Here is a 7542-nt window from a genome sequence, read left to right on the forward strand (position 1 = left end):
TAATAATATCTGCATGGTTGAGTTAGCATTCATTATAGATACTGAGTCTTTGCATCTCTGTACTCACAGTCTCCTGCCCATGACAGTCAGGAGTTGTGCATGCACGGTAGTATGTGTTTATGTAGTGTTTGTATGGGTATGTGTGTTTAAGCATGTATTTCCTTAAGGTTATATGTGAATCCATTTCTGTGTTTTTATACATAAGTCAACATTATTATATATTTATGTATAATTTTTACATCACAGTTACTGATTCTAATTTTGTACTATATACACACAAACTTAAATAATTATACATGTAAACATAGTTTTATATTTTATATATATCTATAAATTATATAGAGAGATCTAGACACTGAGGATGGCAGAGACAGTCCCAGTACCTTCTGGCCCAGGACCCTGAAGCAGGTTGAGCACCCTCACAGCTAATGGAACAGCCCCGCTGTGTGCAGCTGGTGGAAGGAGAAAGCGATGCCCCTCCCCCATACCGGCTCACTTTCCACCACAGGAAACTCCCTGTGCAGGGAGTGAGGAGGGGAGGGGAGGAACCTGGACCATGACAGAGAGCCCAGAGCTCTGCATGCTGAGGACTAATGTCCCTGGGGAAATCCCTCCTTAGGTGTCTCCCCCTTTGCCCACGGAGCACTGTGGGTCGTGTATCTTCCAAAAGATTTAGTTTTGTTGCATCATTTTCTATCTATCTTTCCTGCAAATCAGACCAGGGAAATGACTTCATAAAAGGAGAAGACAAAATAGGAGGCAAATATGTGAGTCAGAGTTCAGTGCTCACGTGACTCCTGAGGCACATGATGCAGGCAAGTCACACTTCAGTGAGGACACTGCCTGCCCAAGTGTGCAAGAACCAGCAGAGAACTTCCCTAGCTTGCCTGGCCCAGAACCCTGAGCTCTCAGGCGCAGTCCACCAGCGCCCCCTGCTGGTCCCAGAACGCACATCCTGCAGCCCATTTTACACAACCCAACTCTTCTGGAAGAGCTCTAGTTTTGCAGTTGAATCTTTCCAATGTCACTACCCAGGGCAGGAGAATAAGTAGATCAGCTCTGTGATTTGGAGGTTGAGCCATTAATTTTTTCAGATCACTAATAACGTCCAGACAGCTCCATAAAATGCTATGTTACCAGATATTAAAGGATTACATGATAATTGAGTTTACTTCTGCCTGATCCCTACACTCATTACTGGACCATGACAACATTTTTTTTCCAGCTCATGGACTTTATTATTTATTTTAGAGACAGAAGAATGAAGAAAGAGACAGAGATTGAAACATCGATCCATTCTTGTTTGTGCTCTGACCTGAGATCAAGCCCACACCCTTTGCATATCGGACAATGCGCTAACTAACCGAGCTATCCAGCCAGGGCCATGACCACACTGAGTCCAGCGTTAGGCTAAAAGTTCCCCATTAACCCTATTAGTTCATAGCTGGTGATAATTCTACTTGGAAGATCCTTACACATTGAAAACATGGTTGTTGTGGCTCTTGTTTCTTGTTGTCATGAGGGTTTCCTATTAGGTCCCCAGCCCCTTCAACCTGTTGTGACTTTTTTTTTTTGTCTCCTTTATACTGAAAATATTACCTTTATTCTGGCTCCCGAGATATTTTTTTTCCTTTTTTTTTTTTTAAATAATTTTATTTTTTTAATGGGGCGACATCAATAAATCTGGACTTGTTATCTTTGAATATATGTATCCTGATTATCTTGTTGTTCAATTATGTTGCATACCCATCACCCAAAGTCAGATTGTCCTCTGTCACCTTCTATCTAGTTTTCTTTGTGCCCCTCCCTCTTCCCCTTTCCCTCTCCCTTTCCCCCCTCCCCCCATAACCACCACACTCTTATCAATGTCTCTTAGTCTCACTTTTATGTCCCACCTACATATGGAATAACGCAGTTCCTGGTTTTTTCTGATTTACTTATTTCACTTCGTATAATGTTATCAAGATCCCACCATTTTGCTGTAAATGATCCGATGTCATCGTTTCTTATGACTGAGTAGTATTCCATAGTGTATATGTGCCACATCTTCTTTATCCAGTCATCTATTGAAGGGCTTTTTGGTTGTTTCCATGTCCTGGCCACTGTGAACAATGCTGCAATGAACATGGGGCTGCATGTGTCTTTACATATCAATGTTTCTGAGTTTTGGGGGTATATACCCAGTAGAGGGATTGCTGGGTCATAAGGTAGTTCTATATTCAGTTTTTTGAGGAACCACCATACTTTCTTCCATAATGGTTGTACTACTTTACATTCCCACCAACAGTGTATGAGGGTTCCTTTTTCTCCACAGCCTCTCCAACATTTGCTATTACCTGTCTTGTTAATAATATCTAATCTAACAGGTGTGAGGTGGTATCTCATTGCAGTTTTGATTTGCATTTCTCCCAAGATATTTAAGATAGTTTTGTACATTTATGCAATTTTTCTCAGTAGAAAAATTGATGTATAATATTTTAAATGGAACTCTACCTATCTTAGAGGTTCTGTCTCCATTATGAACTTATTTATTTTTTATTGTCCAATTTTCATTATCTTTGCTCAATTTCATTTCTTCCCCCCCCCATGGGAAGACTCATACCATGTTTTTAATTAGTAAAAATGACTAGCATTTAAAATGCATTTTAGTAAGAACACTTTCTCACCATCCTTAAATAAAAGATTTGAACTTTTAAATTTGAATCAGCTCTGGCATCAGGACTTAACTGCCTCCTGGTCCGTGGGGCTCAGATGCCAGCGCAATACTAACTCTCCCGTGCTCTTGAGGCAGGTGTGAGCCATCCATGTCCTCCTCTGTGGGCAGTCCTTGTGGTAATTTCAGGGGCTTGATTCTTATCAAATGTTTAACCACTTTCAGCTTTGCCTTCACTGAAGGGATATTCTTGTGAACTTGCGGAGTATGTGCTTTTTCTTTTTTTTTTTTTTTTTTTAATTTTTTTTTTTTTCTTTTTCATTTTTCTGAAGCTGGAAACAGGGAGAGACAGTCAGACAGACTCCCGCATGCGCCCGACCGGGATCCACCCGGCACACCCACCAGGGGCGGTGCTCTGCCCCCCAGGGGGCGATGCTCTGCCCATCCTGGGTGTCGCCATATTGCGACCAGAGCCACTCTAGCGCCTGAGGCAGAGGCCACAGAGCCATGCCCAGCGCCCGGGCCATCTTTGCTCCAATGGAGCCTTGGCTGCGGGAGGGGAAGAGAGAGACAGAGAGGAAAGCGCGGCGGAGGGGTGGAGAAGCAAATGGGCGCTTCTCCTATGTGCCCTGGCCGGGAATCGAACCCGGGTCCTCCGCACGCTAGGCCGACGCTCTACCGCTGAGCCAACCGGCCAGGGTGTATGTGCTTTTTCTAATTCAAGCATCTTTATTACATCTTTTTCCCAGTATGGATGCCTTTTTGTACTTTTTATTCTGGTAACAATACACAGTTTACGAGGGTCCTGTGGATCCCCACCATATTTTTCGTGATCTTCAGGTGAAAGCTGAAACACTTTATCTGGAATTCTTGACTTGGTAAATTTATGACGAATCCAATCTGTACAAACGAGAGATTCCACACCTTTTGTCACCATATGTAGTCTGCCTGGGGCCTCTGAATGAGTGAGCGCAAAACCCCAGCCATGAGGGTGGTGACTGTTGCTGCAAAGCCCACCACCAGGAAGCTCCACAGGAGACAGACCGCCCGGTGCTGCCTCAGTTTCATTTCTTAAGAGCTCCATAGATTTAATGGGGATTGGCTTGATAAGATCTAGGTCCAAATAAGTAATATTTATTTTATATCATCCCAACAAGAAGACCCATAGGGAATGTAGGACAAGTCATGGGGTTAAACAAGAGGAAGTGAGCAGGATACAGGCCTCAGAGCCATGGCCTTTCTGGAGAGGAGCTCCCAGGGCCTGGAGATCAGGAGCTCCTGAGAGTGTCATCTCAAAAGCAAAATGAAACCCCATCTTCCCTCAGGTGCCAGGGTTCAAAGAATGAGCATCAAATCCTAGGCCAGGAGCAAGGACTCTCATGGGGTTGGTAGACACCACCTGGGTCACCAAGTCATATACCCCAGTTTTTGTTGTCCTTGTCACACCACTCAGAAACTCAGAGAGATATATTGTAACTGGCTACAAAGTGACTCTGTTTGAATTGATAACCAATTAGAAATGGAGGTGTTGTCACTGACTCTTAGATACAGGCCAAGGTGAGCTCATAAGATCTCCTCATTTTAAACCAAAAGTGTCAGCAGAGGGCAAAACCTGACCAAGGATGGTCACAGTCAAGGTCAGAGCTTGATGGGTCACAGGGAAAGGACGGTAGATTTCCCCCTCACTTCTCCATGGCGGGAAGTCCTCTGTAGCATCGGGTTGTGTTCAGTCTGTGGCAGTGATGGTCAGCCTCCTCCTCATCTGGAGCCTGGGGGTCAGGGAGGCCTTGTGCACACACAGGAGCCAGAGAAGAGCTGGAACCCCAGAGGGTCAGTCACCCCTGTCTAGGTCACCAGGTAATGGATATGCCCGGGAGGCCTTGGAACCATTGCCATGGGAACCCTCCATGTGTGTGCCACACCCAGTGCAGGAGAAGGCTACCTCACATCTTGGATTATCAAGAACTTCATCGGAGGAGTGTCACAGGTGCACACTGGGGAGTTTCTGCTCCTGATGTCCCACAGTCCAGCCCATACCCTAGATTGTTGAAAATCTCTTGTGGGGTGTGAGAGGACAGAGGACATAGTCAGGGCTTATGGGCTTTGGAAACTCACTCATGGGAGTCTCCACAGCCCTGAGAGCTGTCATCTCATCCATGGACCCACCTGATCCCCTTTCATGGAGCAGTCTTCGCATTGTCTCAGCAACGGTGGAGCATCCCCTCACCTCAGGTCCCATAGAGAGATGATCTGGTCTCAGGCCACAAATCACATCTTATCTTGACTGACTACCATCTGCAGGACATCACATCTGAAGGGACAAGTACCTGTGAGAGTGCAGATCAGCTTTGTGCCTGAATTCTTCCCGAGCCTGTGTCCTCACACAGCATCTCACGTTGTGGTGCCTTGTGCCCACATGGCAGTTGGCATTGAATTCCAGACCAAGTTAGACAGCTTCACCTCAGCTCAGGCTCACGGTGCTGACACTGAGGGTGGAAGGTGTATGCAGACCCCTCCCTCACCTTTAAACTGGATACAAGGATGCCAGAGAACTCGCTGCTTCTCTCAGGGGCTGCAAAGGGGTGGATGTGGGTGGGGTCATGCAGGAGCAGGAATCAGACATGAGAGCTGAGGGGACATGAGCATGACATGAGGATCCTGTGGGTCTGGGTGAAGACATAGAGAGATCTACCAGGTGATAAGAAGAAGGAAGATAGAAATAAATCACATGACCCAGGGGAAGGGAAGGGAATGGCCAGGAAAAATGAGATTAAAATTCTGAAATGCGGACTCGCATAGCAAGAACTTCATGACCTCGGAAGATGCACTTTGGTTCGTCAGGTCCCTGAGCTTGCTGGCTGGTTGAGGCTCCTGGAAAGGAAGAGTGGTAGCAGCCATGTGTCAGGGGGTGAGACGTGAAGAGAAGGTAACAAAGTGGACAGAAGACAAGAGTCCCTGTTAGTGCAGATAAGATGGCAACTCTAAGAGAATGTCCAAAATCTAGATGTTCTTTTTTGGATGTTCTGTATAGGTGGAATTATGTTGATTTGTAGATTTTGGTCACAGGAGAAAATAAACCCAGTGCTTAGCATTTCATTACCCTTTGCAACATTAATCATTTTACTCCAACACACAATTTCCATCACTGGCCATATCTTGGTACAATAAAAATATTATGTTTTAAAAATATTTCCTAAAAGTGTTTACTGTCTTAGTGGTCTCAGTAAAATGAGTTGAACAGAATTTTCTAATCATGTTCCTGCCCTGTTTGTATGAGAGTTATGGGTGTGACTTTTCAAACACTATTTTGTGACATGTTGATGTTATTTAATAAGATAGTTAAGTGGATTGTTATACGTAATCTGTTTATACTGTAGTGACTGAGTACCAAGTAAAACATTAGTAATTACTTTTTCTTGGATCCTTCAGTATTTACCAAGAGATACTAAAATTTTTTTTGCTGACCTTTTGATTTTCCAGAAACTTATGCCCACAGACACTTTGTGACAAGGGGCCGGAGATGATTCTTTGTGGTCATTATGTGATTGGTGGAGGAAGATGAAAATATGAGAGATGGAACTCTGGAAAATAGTTGACCCTAAGCCTGAGGATATAGCATGACTTGATAGATGCACACAGATGATTCTGGAAGGACAGTGACGAGGAGAGACAAGGGGAGCAAACCAGGAGTGTTTACCTGTGGCTCTCATGGTTGGCTAATGTCCTGGAGGGGCACAGTCACAATGGAATCAGAGTCAGGCTGATTCTGCTGTCACTCCATGACCAGGCCCCTGTGAGGCAGACGTCCTCAGAAATGACATGCAGGTTACAGAGGGAGAAGTTGCTTTGTCTGGGGATCAGAAGGAGCCCCAACATAGAGTATGTGAACAGAAAATAGTTTTGGGTGCTGAACTCAGTCTGGACCTCACCAAATAGAGTGACAGGTGCAATAGAGGAGCCCAGGCATAGTGTGGAGGTAACCACCACTGCAGGGTCTTAAACTTTCTTTAACTTCTTATTACCTCTGTTAAGATGAAGCAATCTTTCTGTACCTCAAGAGATTACCTAAATTTCAATTCAGTGCATCACAGATTGGAGTGCTGGCCCAGACTGGTCAGTGCAGGGATATCTGAATGGCCAGGCAGCTGAGCTCAGGCCAGTCCATGAGATGGGAACAGCCTGGCTTGTGTCCCCTGCCTGATCCCAGTATCTACCGTACATGTCCCAAAAAGCACTAATGATGAGATTGGAACAATAAGTGATGAGCATAGTAGGGACATGTTTGGTGAAATTTCCATCATTATCCTACCTATATGGACTCCAAATCTCACTAAAATGGGGTTGAATTATAACTAACCCTAGTTCCAAATGGACAGGCTCTATGTTACCTAAACCAATGTGACAAGCCCTTATCTCCCAGATGTTGATGAGGCAATGGTGTGAGTTATTGGGTCTGGTCACCTTGAAAATGGGATTCCTGATCAGTGGTCAAGGAGGGACCGTTACTGCATTCCCAGGGTTTGTTGTGTATATGGGATGCCTGTGACTGCAAAGACATTTTGTGTCCATGTCAGAAACCAACCTGTAGAAAGAATATTTCTGCTTGTTTGATCCCTCTTCCCCAGACTACATCACCCTAGCAGTGGGGTGAACTTTCCTGCCCTGTCCAGGCTATGTGAGTCCCTAGACCTACGTCCGGCATGTGGTAGGTGTTGAGCAAATGGGGTGGATGCACATCATCTGGAAAGTCAACTGTCCTGGACTCTGAGCCTCTGGTTCTGCCCTCACCCCTTGATATAAATGTAACGGGGTCCCCTCAATATCATGTGGTAAAGCGCAGCCACAATGTGACTGTCTTTGCAGCAAACACATTGAAAGAAGTAATTAAG

At 45.0% G+C, this 7542-nt stretch overlaps 1 pseudogene; it reads right to left on the bottom strand.

The window, feature by feature from the left end:
* Positions 1–2584: 2584 nt before the first annotated feature.
* Positions 2585–3737, bottom strand: LOC136393965 (large ribosomal subunit protein uL30m-like; annotated as a pseudogene).
* Positions 3738–7542: the final 3805 nt, after the last annotated feature.

This window comes from Saccopteryx leptura, chromosome 2 (genome assembly GCF_036850995.1).
Source record: "Saccopteryx leptura isolate mSacLep1 chromosome 2, mSacLep1_pri_phased_curated, whole genome shotgun sequence".
NCBI lineage: Eukaryota > Metazoa > Chordata > Mammalia > Chiroptera > Emballonuridae > Saccopteryx > Saccopteryx leptura.